Source organism: Gracilinanus agilis, chromosome 2 (assembly GCF_016433145.1).
Source record: "Gracilinanus agilis isolate LMUSP501 chromosome 2, AgileGrace, whole genome shotgun sequence".
Taxonomy (NCBI): Eukaryota; Metazoa; Chordata; class Mammalia; order Didelphimorphia; family Didelphidae; genus Gracilinanus; species Gracilinanus agilis.
In genome coordinates this window covers 665,510,323-665,523,859 of record NC_058131.1, presented here as the reverse complement: position 1 = coordinate 665,523,859, position 13,537 = coordinate 665,510,323, and the positions used below count along the sequence as shown (strand labels likewise).

General features: G+C 34.3%; 1 non-coding gene across 1 annotated transcript; it reads right to left on the bottom strand.

Annotated features, from left to right (window-relative positions):
- Window positions 1–12,745: 12,745 nt before the first annotated feature.
- On the bottom strand, window positions 12,746–12,852 carry LOC123238306. The gene has a single exon (XR_006505509.1). It is a non-coding gene; the product is annotated as a U6 spliceosomal RNA (small nuclear RNA).
- Window positions 12,853–13,537: the final 685 nt, after the last annotated feature.

Genomic DNA, 13,537 nt, shown 5'->3' with positions numbered 1-13,537 from the left:
AGGAGCTTATAGATGATCCAGTCCATAGGCATGTAACCTGGGGGCCACAGAGCTTGTGGGGAGGTTCCAGGGGATGCACAACTTTGGATGGGAAAGAGCATGACTTCTTTATTTCAACAGAATTGATTTCCATTGTAGTCCTGTCTATCTTATGTTATACATTTAAAAATATGATTTTGAGAAGGGGGCTCGTGGGCTTCACCAGACTCTGGTAGGGATCCGTGACTCACAAAAAGAGTGAAAAAGGATTGAAATTTGAGTCATTTTACAGAGGCAGAAAACAGAAGCCCAGAGAGGTCAAAGGACTTGTCCAGGCTCATAGGCAGTCCGAAGATGTCAGGCTTTCAATCCAGGGGCTTGGACTCTGGATTCAGTTCTTTGTACCTCTGTTTGATACTGAGAGAAAGGAAAGGTCCCATTCACAAGGCATTACCCCCTGCCATTCTCATGCAGAGTAAGTAGCAGCAGGAACAGTGCTTCAAGCTATCTGGGGGATTGGATTGACTGATGAACACCAAGGCAGAGAAGCAGTCTCTGGATCCGTGGGGCTGCAGGTATAGCAAGAAGGCTTTATTCCTCATTCCCAGACCAACACTATCCCTTCACCTATACCCTCCAGGACCTGAAATTGCACCCCAAAGACAATTTCTTTTGGGTTAAGCATTCTCCTTTCTATAGCCTCCAAATAATGACAACAATGATCACAAGAATGACAATGGATATTTGTATCACATTTTCAAAGTTCGCAAGGCATGCACACAATATAATATATAACACATGGCTACATGTCATATATATCATGTAATATTGGGCAACTAGGTGGTACAGTGGATAGAATGTGGAGCTTGAAGTCAAGAAGACTCATCTTCATGAGTTCAAATCTGGTCTCAGATACTTACTAACTATGTGACCCTGGATAAGTCACTTAACTCTGGCTCTGTTTTCTCATCGGTAAAATGAGTTGAAGAAGCAAATGACAAACTACTCCAGAATCTTTGCCAAGAAAATCTCAAATGGCTCACAAAGAATTGGACACAACTAAAAAGACTGAACAACAACAGCAACAATTATATAATCTATCAAATTAAATATATTATATATAATGAGATTATATAGCATCAATATATAACATGTATAAAATAGTTAATATATTATATACTGTGTATAATATATAACATAATCTAGATGTATTACATATAATACCTATATATAATGATGTATTATATATTGATGTTCAAAATAATTTCATTATAGACACTATGTTGTAATACATCATATGTTTTATGCAAATATATTTATTAAAATATAATTAATAATGGTCATGTTATACATCAGTATAATAGATGATTACATTTTTATGTATGTGTATGTATTTTTTTATTGTATGTCCATTTCCAGGTAAAGAACTAAAAAATAGAAATACGTAAGACATAATTTTATATATACATAGTTTTTTTTTTGTCAAATGATACCTTCTATGATGGGGGTAGAAGAGAAAGGGAGTTAATTGGATATTTTAATATAACAAACTAAAACATTTAAAAATACACATACAAACATACATACACACACATATATAAATGTAAGGGTATTGACATTGACTACCTATATAATTTGTGTTACCTTGAGCAAGTCACTTAACTTTCTTAGGCTGTTTCTTAATCCAGTATAAAATAAGGATGACCTCTGAGATCCCTTCCAGATTTGTGGCTATGTGTCTATTATCCTATTATTATCCTCATTTATGGATGAAAATTAGTGACTCACCCAATGTCACACAGCTTCTGTGTCAAAGTCTGTTAGGTTCCTTTCTATCTCTTAGGAATTATTTATCATTTTATAATTGAGGAAAGTAAGACTAATAGAACAGTGACCTATCCAGCATGGTCTGACAAGTTAGTGGCAAAGCTGAGCAAGAACCAAAATACTATAAGTCCCAGTCTATCCTCTTTTCCATTCCATTATTCTTTTAAAATGTAAATGCTTTTGGAAAGGATGACACATTAATCTGTCAATCGACAACGATGCAGGGTAGCTAAAAGCCCAAGAGACTAACTACTCACATGTACAGAATAAAGGCTGGAATTTGGAACAAAGGATTAGACATGGAGGATAATGCCTTGACATGTTCCACCTAGATTTTTACTAGCGACCCAAATAATCTCAGTGGAGAGAGAGAGTTGAGTAAAATGCTGGGTTCTTAGACTTTACCAGTCTTTTATAACTTTGTTGAAAGGTAACCTAGTCCATAAAAATTATTTTCAATGATTGGTAATCAAGAATTGGTGGGAATTAATGGATACTTTCCAAATCTAGGTCCAATAAAGGATTGGTACAGAGTTGGAATTGTCCTTGGTGAGAATACAGAGATTTAAATATCAACTAAATGGCTTTAGGTCCTAATGAGGTAGTTGTCCTTTCTGTATTTGAAAAGAATTTGACTTCTGGATGAATAGACTAGTTTTGTAAAGTACAGTTGTGCACAGCTAAGATTCTGGGAGGTGTAGGGTATTACTTTATGGAGAGAAAGCATGTGAGGATTTACTCTTGGTTTGATGATTGGGTATATGAAGGAGTTGTCTCCTTCACTGAAACACCTGAAATTTAATTTTGAGTTCTAGACATCTAGAGAGATGTCAGCACTTTTTCCTTAGTTTATGGGAAAGAGGCAGTGCCTTAGTTGAGGATTTCAACTGAAGCACAGACTTTAGTAACAGAGAATACCTCTGCAGTCATGAGACCAAAGAAGACATGACCCAAAGACAAGCATAACTATGAACTGTGAGGACATTTCTTTAAACGAGTACCATTTCCTTAAATGGTACCACTATTCCCTTAGAGTCTTGAAACTTTAAATCATCTCTTACTCACCTCCCCGCCCGCCACCCCCTTCATATATAGCTACTTGGTCTACTCTTCTTTTAAAGCATTCCTCCTATTAGCCTTTTCCCTAGATTTCTTACAGGCAAACTATTCTAATAGATATTGTCCATAGATATATGAGATATAGCTATTGATGTCATATCTCACGTATAGACAGACAGACAGACAGACAGATAGATAGATAGATAGATAGATAGATAGATAGATAGATAGATAGAATGAGAGAGAGAGACAGACAGACAAAGATTTACCTCATATTTCTCTGAGTAGGCTTGATCCAAAGCAAAACATATCCTTCTTACCTATTACCTGAATTTAGTCAAATGCTCACCTATTCAGACTTATTTTCCACAATTTGAACCATCCGACGCCTTTCCCTCTCCTGTCTGCCTGTGTAAATTCTTCCTTACTCAACTTCTACCTCAAAAAGCTACCTTCTACCTCTTCTTCTACAAATCACCCTCGAATATGAAGACAAAAATGAAATGATACTTACCCTCAAGTAGCTTGCTTTCTGCTTGGAGGAAACCATATAACTAGAAATTAGTAAATACAAAATAAGTGCAAGACCAATTCAAAGTAATTTTCTTAAGGAGGAGAACCTGCAATTTATGAGACATCAGCATAGGATAAACTGATATTTAATCTAAACTTTGAAAAAATAGAGGAGTTCCAAGAAGTAGAAGAGAAGAGACTAGAGAAAAGAGATGGGAAATGGAATTTCATTTGAAGGAAATAGCAAGGAGATGATTTTGGCTGGGATGTAGAATGTGTGAAGAAAGAAATGTTTAATAAGCCTCAAAAATTAGACTACAGGGGGCAGCTGAGTGTCTCAGTGGATTGAGAGTCAGGCCTAGAGAGGGGAGATCCTAGGTTCAAATCTGGCCTCGGACACTTCCTGGCTGTGTGACCCTGGGCAAGTCACTTAATCCTCATTGCCTAACTATTCTTCTGCCTTAGAACTAATACACAGTATTGATTCTAAGACAGAAGGTAAGGGTTTAAAAAAATTAGGTTAGAGCCAGATTGGAAAGGGCTTTAAGAACCAAGAAAAAGGAGTTTACATTTTATTCTAGAAGTAATAGGGAATTATTAGACTTTCTTGGGCAAGATAGCCTCTGCCTTACAAATATAAGTTTGTCTACCAGGAGGAGGATGGATTGAAACAGGGAGAGACTGAAGGTAGAGGAACTAATTACAAATCTATTGTAGTAGTCCAGGTAGGAGGTAGTGGGGTTCTGAATTAAAGTAGTGCCATGCAAGTGGAAAGAAGGGGATGGAAGATAGATAAGTGAGGATGCACTTGGCAAGAATTGGCAGTTGATTAAATATAGTGGGAGATAGAGAGGAAAGAGTCAAGAATGATTCCACAGTTGTATACGTGTATGACTAAGAGGATGGTATTGCTTTCAAGAGAAACAGAGAAGTTAGGAAGACAGCAGAGTTGAGGAAAAGAGAATGAGCTGTTTGGGACACATTGGGTTCATTTCCCTCTCTAGAATGTAGATTTCTTGAGTGCAGACATCATGCTTTATCTCAAGTCTTCCATGACGTCTAGCATTGTGTTAGATATTCTCCACACCTATCTTAGTGGGATCCCTTTCTGCCTCTCAAAGGGAAGAGCACATTCATATAGCTATTATGCAAAAATTCAACCCAATGGTATATTATTTCATGAGGAAAGCTTGAATAGCAAGGCTGCCCAAGAATCCAATGTGCTTTGTCAAAATCATAGAATTTAAAACTAGAAGGGACCCTCGTGGTTATCTAGGAAAACCCCTTCATTTTACAGTTGAAGTGACTGATCCTCTTCAGCAACATGATTTGTCTTTGGATGTAAGTGGAAAAGAGTCTAGATTTGAACCCAGGTCATCTGACTGGATGACCACTTGTTAGGTATGCTATGTTTGAAATTTATTTCATATGTGGTTATTCTCTTCCAATTCTCAATTTGGGTTATATGGATTCCAAATTCATATGGTTCAGTGGATAGAACATTGGGCTTGGAGTCAGGAAAATCTGAGTTCAAATCCTACCTTGAATAGTCACTGACTGTGTGGCCCTGGGCAAATCACTCATTCTTATAAACTTCATTTTCCTTACCTAGAAAATGAAATCATCATAGATCTGTATCCCCAAGAGACTAAAAAAGGGGAAAAGATTTATACAAAGATATTTATTATAGCTCTTTATGGTGGGAAACATTGGAAATTGAGGGGTTGTTCATCATTTGGGGAATGGCTGCACAAGATCTATAATTGTAATGGAATACTTTTGTGATATAAGAAATGATGAGCAGGAAGATTTTGGAAAAACCTGGAAAGATTTACATGAACTGATGCAAAGTGAAGTGGACTAAACCAGAACATTGTACACAGTAACAGTAATATTTTTTTATGAACAATTGTGAATGACTTAGCTATTTTCAGCAATGCAGTGGTCTAAGACAATTTTAGATACTCATGATGAAAAATGTCATCTGCTTCCAGAAAAAGAACTGATAATGTCTGAATGCAGAACAAACCATACTATATTTTCTTTTATTTATTTTTTCTTCTTTGAGATTTTTTCCACAAAATGAGAAATATATAAGAATATTTTGTATGATTGAACATGTAAAATCTATATTAGAATCTCAGAAAGGGAAGGTGGGAAAGGGAGAAAATTTTGAACTCAAATTTTAAAAGTGAATATTGAAATTGTTTTTACTTTTAATTGGGGAAAATATTACAACTTTTTAAAATTGAGGTATTTGGATTTGGTTGTCCATAAGATTCCTTATAGCACTAAAGCTATGATTCAATGAACTATGATTGTCTACCCTTTCATTGTATGATGCTACCTTCAAACCCTCAGAAATGTCCTTACAACTGATCACATTGCTTTTATTCTCTGTTGCCATCTCAATGGAGTGTGAGATCCTTGAGAACAAGGACTGTTTTGCTTCTGTGTGGATATCCCTAGATTTAGCATAGTGCTTTGCAAATATTAAGCACTTAATAAGTAATTCATTCATTCATTCATTCGTTTCTTTTTCACTTATAGATACTTAACTCAAAAAATAGAATTTGTAGCTCTCAAGGATCTTAGCTCACTTAATCCAAGTCTCTCTTTTGAGAAATGAGTAAACTGAGTCAGATACACCAATGATCTTATCAACGTACATACTCCTTTCAATAGTATGTATTGTAATCTGTCTAAGCCTTTACATCTTGTGTTAGCCTCATTTATATCTTCTTATAATGACAACCACTGGTGGATCCACACAATGCCCTGGCAGCCTTCCTCTAGTTCTCTTAGCATTTTGTACTTTGTCTTTTTTTTCTCCATCCTTCCATATGATTGATCCATCTCTTTTTCTGGTCAACCATTTGATTGGTGGCTTCTTTTTGACCACTTCTTTAATGTAATTCACCTTTGGCAATGTGTATGTTTCCATTGTCTTTTGGGCAATTCATGATTTTGAAATTGGACACAGGATGATTTAAATCCGTATTACACTGTGGAAGAATTTGCTGCTTGAAAGATGAGTTTTTATTTCAGGGGAAAACTTTGGAGACCTTGCAACCCCTATACAATTTTTCCAAATGTAATCAGCCCTAGTCTCTTCATTTTATTCTAGTCTGGACCCAGTTTATTTCCATCTGTACATTCTTTCTGAAATCTATGGACCAATGCTATGGGATGTTCAACCAAACATATATCATTTTTTGGACAATAACCTTTTGGACAATAACCTTTTGGACAATAAATATCTTTCATTCAATTGTTTTTTTTCCTGTTTGGATTGTAGGCTGAGCTGTTGTGAGTGATTGCGGCTCTCAGTTAGGGGACTAATGCAATTGACAGGTCATTTCTAAAATGGGGGTAATACCTACTGTCAGGGTTATTATGAGGATCAAATGAGAGATAGTACAAGTATCCCTTCCATAGTGCAGGGGTTAGGAGCTTCTCACCCCCATGATCTGAAAAATTAGTGTCAAATTTTTGGGCCCTCCCTTCATATAAAAAAAAACCTGAATTTTTTATTTTTCTTCTATGGGGTATTTACAGTAAAAGAAAGTGTGTATATTTGTGGTATTAAAAGATAAAATAGGCAGATATTATAAAATAATAGTCATATGTTTTCTGCATTTCTGAGTTTCTAAACTTTTTCTATGTCATCTGCTAGCCTTTAATTATGACTTCTCCAAAACTCCCCCCAAATTCCCATTTAATTTCTTATGCCCAGGGGCAGGTAGATGACTCAGTGGATTGAGAGACAGACCTAGAGATGGCAGGTCCTGTGTTCAAATGTGGCCTAAGAGAGTTCTTAGCTGTATGACCTTGGACAAGTCCCCTTTGCCACTCTTCTGACTTGCAATCAATACATAGTATTGATTCCAAGATGGAAGGTAAGGGTTTAAAAAAAGAAAATTTCTTATGCCAAAACACAAGATATTGAAACTGCAATGGGGAAAGTCAAAATGTGGAAGGATAACTCTATTTGTTAAAAGTGCTTAACATGGCTTGGCACATAAAAGGCCTGTATAAATGTTTATTCTCCTCTTCCCCCTTCATCAGCATATAAGAGCATCTGGTGAACCTCACCTGCTATAAGGAATCCATCTTCTCTTTCAACTCTGTGCTGGATCTCTTTTATATTATTGACAAACGCTTTTCACAAGCATGCGTTTATCTCCCTGTGGTATGCTTCAGTTTAGGAATCTGAGCTACTGATTTAAAAACTGATTTCATAGGGGATTGCAATCCTGAACAACATCACATTTCAACTTATTCCCTATGGAAAAATCAGACTGAATTTCCAAAGTTTTAATTTGTAGTCCTTTCCAGGAACACAAACCATTTTAAGTTTGAGGATCTTTTCTCTTTCTTTTGTTCTGTCTCCTTAAATCTAACTCTTTTATTTATTTATTTTAAAACTTTAAATTAATTAATTAATTAAGAATATTTTGCCATGGTTACATGAATCATGTTCTTTCCCTCCCCTCTTCCCTCTCCTGTCCTGGAGCTGACAAGCAAGTCTACTGGATTACATATGTATCATTGTTCAAAACCTATTTTCATAATATTCATATTTGCAATAGTGATTATTTAAAGTTGAAATCCCCAATTATAACTCCATTGAACCATATGATCAATCATATGTTTTTCTTCTGCATTTCTACTCCCACAGTTCTTTCTCTGGATGTCAATGGCATTCTTTCTCATCAATTCCTCTGGATTGTCCTGGATCATTGCAGTGCTACTTGTGGAGAAGTCCATTACATTTGATTGTGCCACAGTGTATCAGTCTCTGTGTATAAGGTTCTCCTGGTTCTGCTCATTTCTCTCTGCATCAGTTCCTGGAGTCCTTGCCAGTTGACATAGAAATCTTCCAGTTCATCATTCTTTTCAGCCCAATAGTATTCCATCATCATCAGATACCACAATTTGTTCATCCATTCCCCAATTGAGGGACTCCCCTTTTTCCAGTTTTTGTCCACTACAAAGAGTGTGGCCATAATATTTTTGTACAAGTATTTTCCCCTATTATCTCCTTGAGGCACAAACTCAGCAGTGGTATGGCTGGATAAAAGGACAAGCAATGTTTTAAAATCCTTTGGGCATAATTCCAAATCACCTTCCTGAATGGTTGGATCAATTTACAACTCCACCAGCAATGCATTAGTGTCCCAATTTTGCCACAAACCTTCTAATATTTATTTTTTTCTTTTGCTGCCATATTGGCCAATCTCATAGTTGTGAGATGATACCTGAGAGTTGTTTTGATTTGCATTTCTCTAATTATGAGAGGTTTAGAACACTTTTTCATGTGCTTATTGATAGTTTTGATTTCTTCATGTGAAAGCTACCTGTTCATGTCCCTTGACCATTTATCAATGGGGAAATGGTTTTATTTTTTTGTACACTTCCTTTAGCTCTTTATAAGTTTGAGAAATTAGACCTTTGTCAGAGTTTTTTGTTATAAAGAATTTTTTTCCCAATTAGTTGCTTCCCTTTTAATTTTGGTTGCATTGGTTTTGCTAGTATAAAACCTTTTTAATTTAATGTAATAAAATTATTCATTTTACATTTTGTAATATTCTCTATCTCTTGTTTGGTCTTAAATTATTTCTTTTCCCATAGATCTGACAGGTATACTATCCTATGTTAATCTCCCTCTTTATATTTGTCATTTACCCATTTTGAATTTATCTTGGTATAGGGTGTGTGATGTTAATATAAACCTAATCTCTCTCATACTATTTTCCAATTTTCCCTGCAGTTTTCATCAAATAATGGGTTCTTGTCCCAAAAGCTAGGATCTTTGGGTTTATTATATACTATCTTGCTGAGGTCATTTAAACCAAGTCTTTTCCACTGATCTTTCCTTCTGTCTCTTAGCCAGTACCATATTATTTTGATGACCACTGCTTTGTACTACAGTTTAAGATCTGGTACTGCTAGGCTTCCATCCTTCACATTTTTTTTTTCATTAGTTCCCTTGATATTCTTCATCTTTTGTTCTTCCAAATGAACTTTTTTGTAATTTTTTCTAATTTGATAAAAAAAGTTTCTTAGTAGTTTGATAGGTATGGCACTGAATAAGTAAAATAATTTGGGTTGGATTGTCATTGTTATTTTATTAGCTCCTCTTCCCCATCAGCAGTTAATGTTTTTCCAATTATTTAGGTCTAGTTTTAATTGTGTGGAAAGTGTTTTGTAGTTGTGTTCATATAATTCATGTGTTTGTCTTGGCAAATAGATTCCTAAATATTTTATATTGTCTAGAGTGATTTTAAATGGAATTTCTTTCTAACTCTTGCTGCTGAGTTGTGTTGGAAATATATAGAAATGCTGATGATTTATGTGGGTTTATTTTGTATCCTGCAACATTGCTGAAATTGTTGATTATTTCCACTAGCTTTTTAGTTGATTTTCTAGGATTCTTTAAGAAGACCATTGTATCATCTGCAAAGAGTGATAATTTAGTCTCCTCATTGCCTACTTTAAACCCTTCAATTTCTTTTTCTTCTCTAATTGAAGTGTTTCTAGTACAATGTTACTGCTAGTGTTTATAGTACAATGTTAAATAATAGAGGTGATAATGGCCATCCTTGCTTCACTCCTGATCTTATTGGGAAGGCTTCTAAATTATCCCCATTGCAGATGATGCTTGCTGATGGGTTTAAATATATACTGTTTATTATTTTTAGGAAAGGCCCACCTATTCCTATACTTTCTAGTGATTTCAATAGGAATGAGTGTTGTATTTTGTCAAAGATTTTTTCTGCATATATTAAGATAATCATGTGATTTCTTTGTGTTTGCTTATTGATATGGTCAATTATATGAATAGTTTTCCTAATATTAAACAATCCTTGCATTCTTGGTATAAATCCTACCTAGTCATAGTGAATAATCCTTATGATAACTTGCTGTAGTCTTTTTGATAGTATTTTATTTAAGATGTTTGCATCTATGTTCATTAAGGCAATTGGTCTGTAGTTTTCTTTCTCTATTTTTGGTCCGTCTGACTTTGGGATCAGTACCGTATTATATTTTATGACATACCAGGGTCATAAAACAAATTTAGTAAAACTCCTTTTTTGCTTATTTTGTCAAATAGTTTGTATAGTATTGGGATTTACTGTTCTTTAAATGTTTGATTAGATTCACTTGTGAATTGATCTGGCCCTGGGGATTTTTGCTTAGGATGTTCCTTGATGGCTTGTTCAATTTCTTTTTCTGAGATGGGATTGTTTAAATATTCTATTTCCTCTTTTGTTAATCTAGGAAGTTTATATTTTTGTAAATATTCACACATTTTACCTAGATTGTCATATTTATTGCCATATAATTGGGCAAAATAGGTCTTACTAATGACTTTAATTTCCTCTTCATTAGAGGTGAGATTGCCCTTTTCATCTTTGATATTGTTAATTTGATTTCTTTCTTTTTTTTGATTAATCAACACTTCATTTTATTTGTTTCTTCAAAGAATCAGCTTATTATTCATTTATTACTGCTTGTTTATTTTCATTTCTTAGTTTTTATTTATTTCTTATTTATTAGTTTTTATTTATTAATTCAATAGTTCTTTTACTTTCAATGTTATTAATTTCTTCTTTGAATTTTAGGTTTTTCAATTTAGTTCTTATCTGGGGATTTTTAATTTGTTCTCCTTCTAGTTTTTTAAGTTGCATGATCAATTCATTGACCTCTTCCCTTTCTGATTTCTTTACATATGCACTCAGAGATATAATTTTTCTCCTGAGTACTGCTTTGGCTACATCCCATAGATTTTGATATGTTGTTTCCTTATTGTCATTCTCTTCAATGAAATCAGAAATTATTTCTTTGATTTGTTCTTTGACCCACCAGTTTTGAAGAATTAGATTATTTAGTTTCCAATTAATTTTAAATTTGCCTTTCCATAAGCCCTTATTGATTATAATTTTATTGCATTATGATCTGAAAAATACATTTATTATTTTTGCTTTCCTACATTTGTTTGCAATGTTTTATGCCCTAGTACATGCTCAATCTTTGTGAATGTACCATGTACTGCTGAAAAGAAAGTGTATTCCTTTTTCTCCCTAGTTATTTTTCTCCAGATATCTATTAATTCTAATTTTTCTAACATTTCATTCAATTCCCTTACTTCTCTCTTATTTATTTTTTGTTTTGATTTATATAGTTCTGATAGGGCAAGGTTGAAGTCCCCCACTAGTATGGTTTTACTATCTATTTTCTTCTTAAGCTCCTTTAGTTTCTCCTTTAGAAATTTGAATGCTGTGCCATTTAGGGCATATATGTTGAGTACTGATATTTCTTCATTATTTATACTACCTTTCATTAAGATGCAATTACCTTCCTTATCTCTTTTAATGAGATCTATTTTTGCTTTACTTTTGTCTGAGATCATAATTGCTACTTCTGCCTTCTTTGTCTCAGTTGCAGCCCAGTAAATTCTGCTCCATCCTCTTACCTTTACCCTGTGTATGTCTACCTACCTCAAGTGTGTTTCATGTAGACAACATATGGTAGGATTCTGTTTTTTTAATCCATTCTGCCATCCACTTCTTTTTTATGTGTGAATTCATTCCTTTTACATTCACAGTTATGATTAATTGTCTGTGTATTCCCCCCATTTTGACTTCCTCCTTTGATTCTACCTTTTTTCTTATCCCTTTCACCTATCCAACTTTTCACTTTTAGTCTGTCTCCCCTCTTTCCCCACCCTAATGGTACTCTCCTTCCCAACTACCTTCCTTCTTATTATTCCCCTATTACTATAGTGCCTTTTAAACCTCTCTATCCCTTGTATTGCTCCCCTCCCCACCAGCCCATTTATTACCCTTCTACTTCTCTATAAGGCATGATACAATTCTCTGACCCAATGGATCTGACTGTTTTTCCAATGAGTGTAAGATTTAAGTATTACCTGGCACCAACCTCTTCCCCCCTTTCATTGTATTGGTCTCCTCCTCCCCTCCTTGTTTGCTTCTTTATGAAATATATACATATTTATCCCATTTTAATCTCTTTTCCCATTTCTCTTAATATTATCCTTTTTTTACCCCTAATTTTTAATATATTTTTCGACATATCATCCTATATAGTGTACCACTGTACCCTCTAAGTATACTTATTCTAGCTACTCCAATGATAACAATTTTTAAGAGTTACCAATATCATCTTTTCATATAGGAATACAAATCATTTGAACTCATTAGTCTCTTAATTTTCTTTTTCTTTCTTAATTACCTTTTGGTGATTCTCTTGAGTTCTGTAATTGGGCATCAAATTTTCTTTTTTAAATCTGGTCTTTTCTTCAGGAATACTTGTAAATCTTTTATTTTTTTATATGACCTTAAAAAATATGGAACGCTTCATGTATTTGCATGTCATCCTTGTGTAGGGGCCATGCTAATCTTCTCTCTATCATTCCAATTTTACTATATGTGCTGCCAAAGGAAGCACCATTGTGATAATTTCTAAGCAACACTATAAATAATCATTTTTTTAAAGAAGAAAATCTTGACAAAATGACAAGATGCATCAACAAATGAACATCTTCTGCCCTGTAGAATGCCTTTCTCTGTAGTTTCTAGAAGCTCAACTAGTTAATGGCAACCTCAACTTAAAAGTCCAAGATTCTCTAGGACAGAAGTTATGGACTAAAAAATGGCCTAACTAGGTATGGCATAGTAGATAGAGAGGTAGACCTGGAGTCAGGAGGACCTGAGTTCAAATCTGGCCTCAGACATTTTCTAGCTGTCCAATCTGGGGCAAGTAATTTAACACTATCTAACCCTTGCCCTTCTGTCTTAGAATTGTTATTAGGATTGAAATTAAGGATTAAAAAAATAAAAAAGAGAAGTCAAAAGTTCTGTCTTCATATCTAGGGGCCAAGTTCACCTCCCAAATTGACTTTGGGTCCTGTTCATTCCAGGCCAAACTGACCTATAGTTCATTTGTTGATAGGCACAGAAAACCAAGAAGGCTCTTCTTACATTATTATAATAAGGATAATAATAATGTAACTATATTATGTATAGTGTTATTATGCTATTATTATATTATTATTACACATATAATACATAATATTATATATAACATATATAATATAGTTACATTATTATTATTAGTTTTTTTATTATCCTCT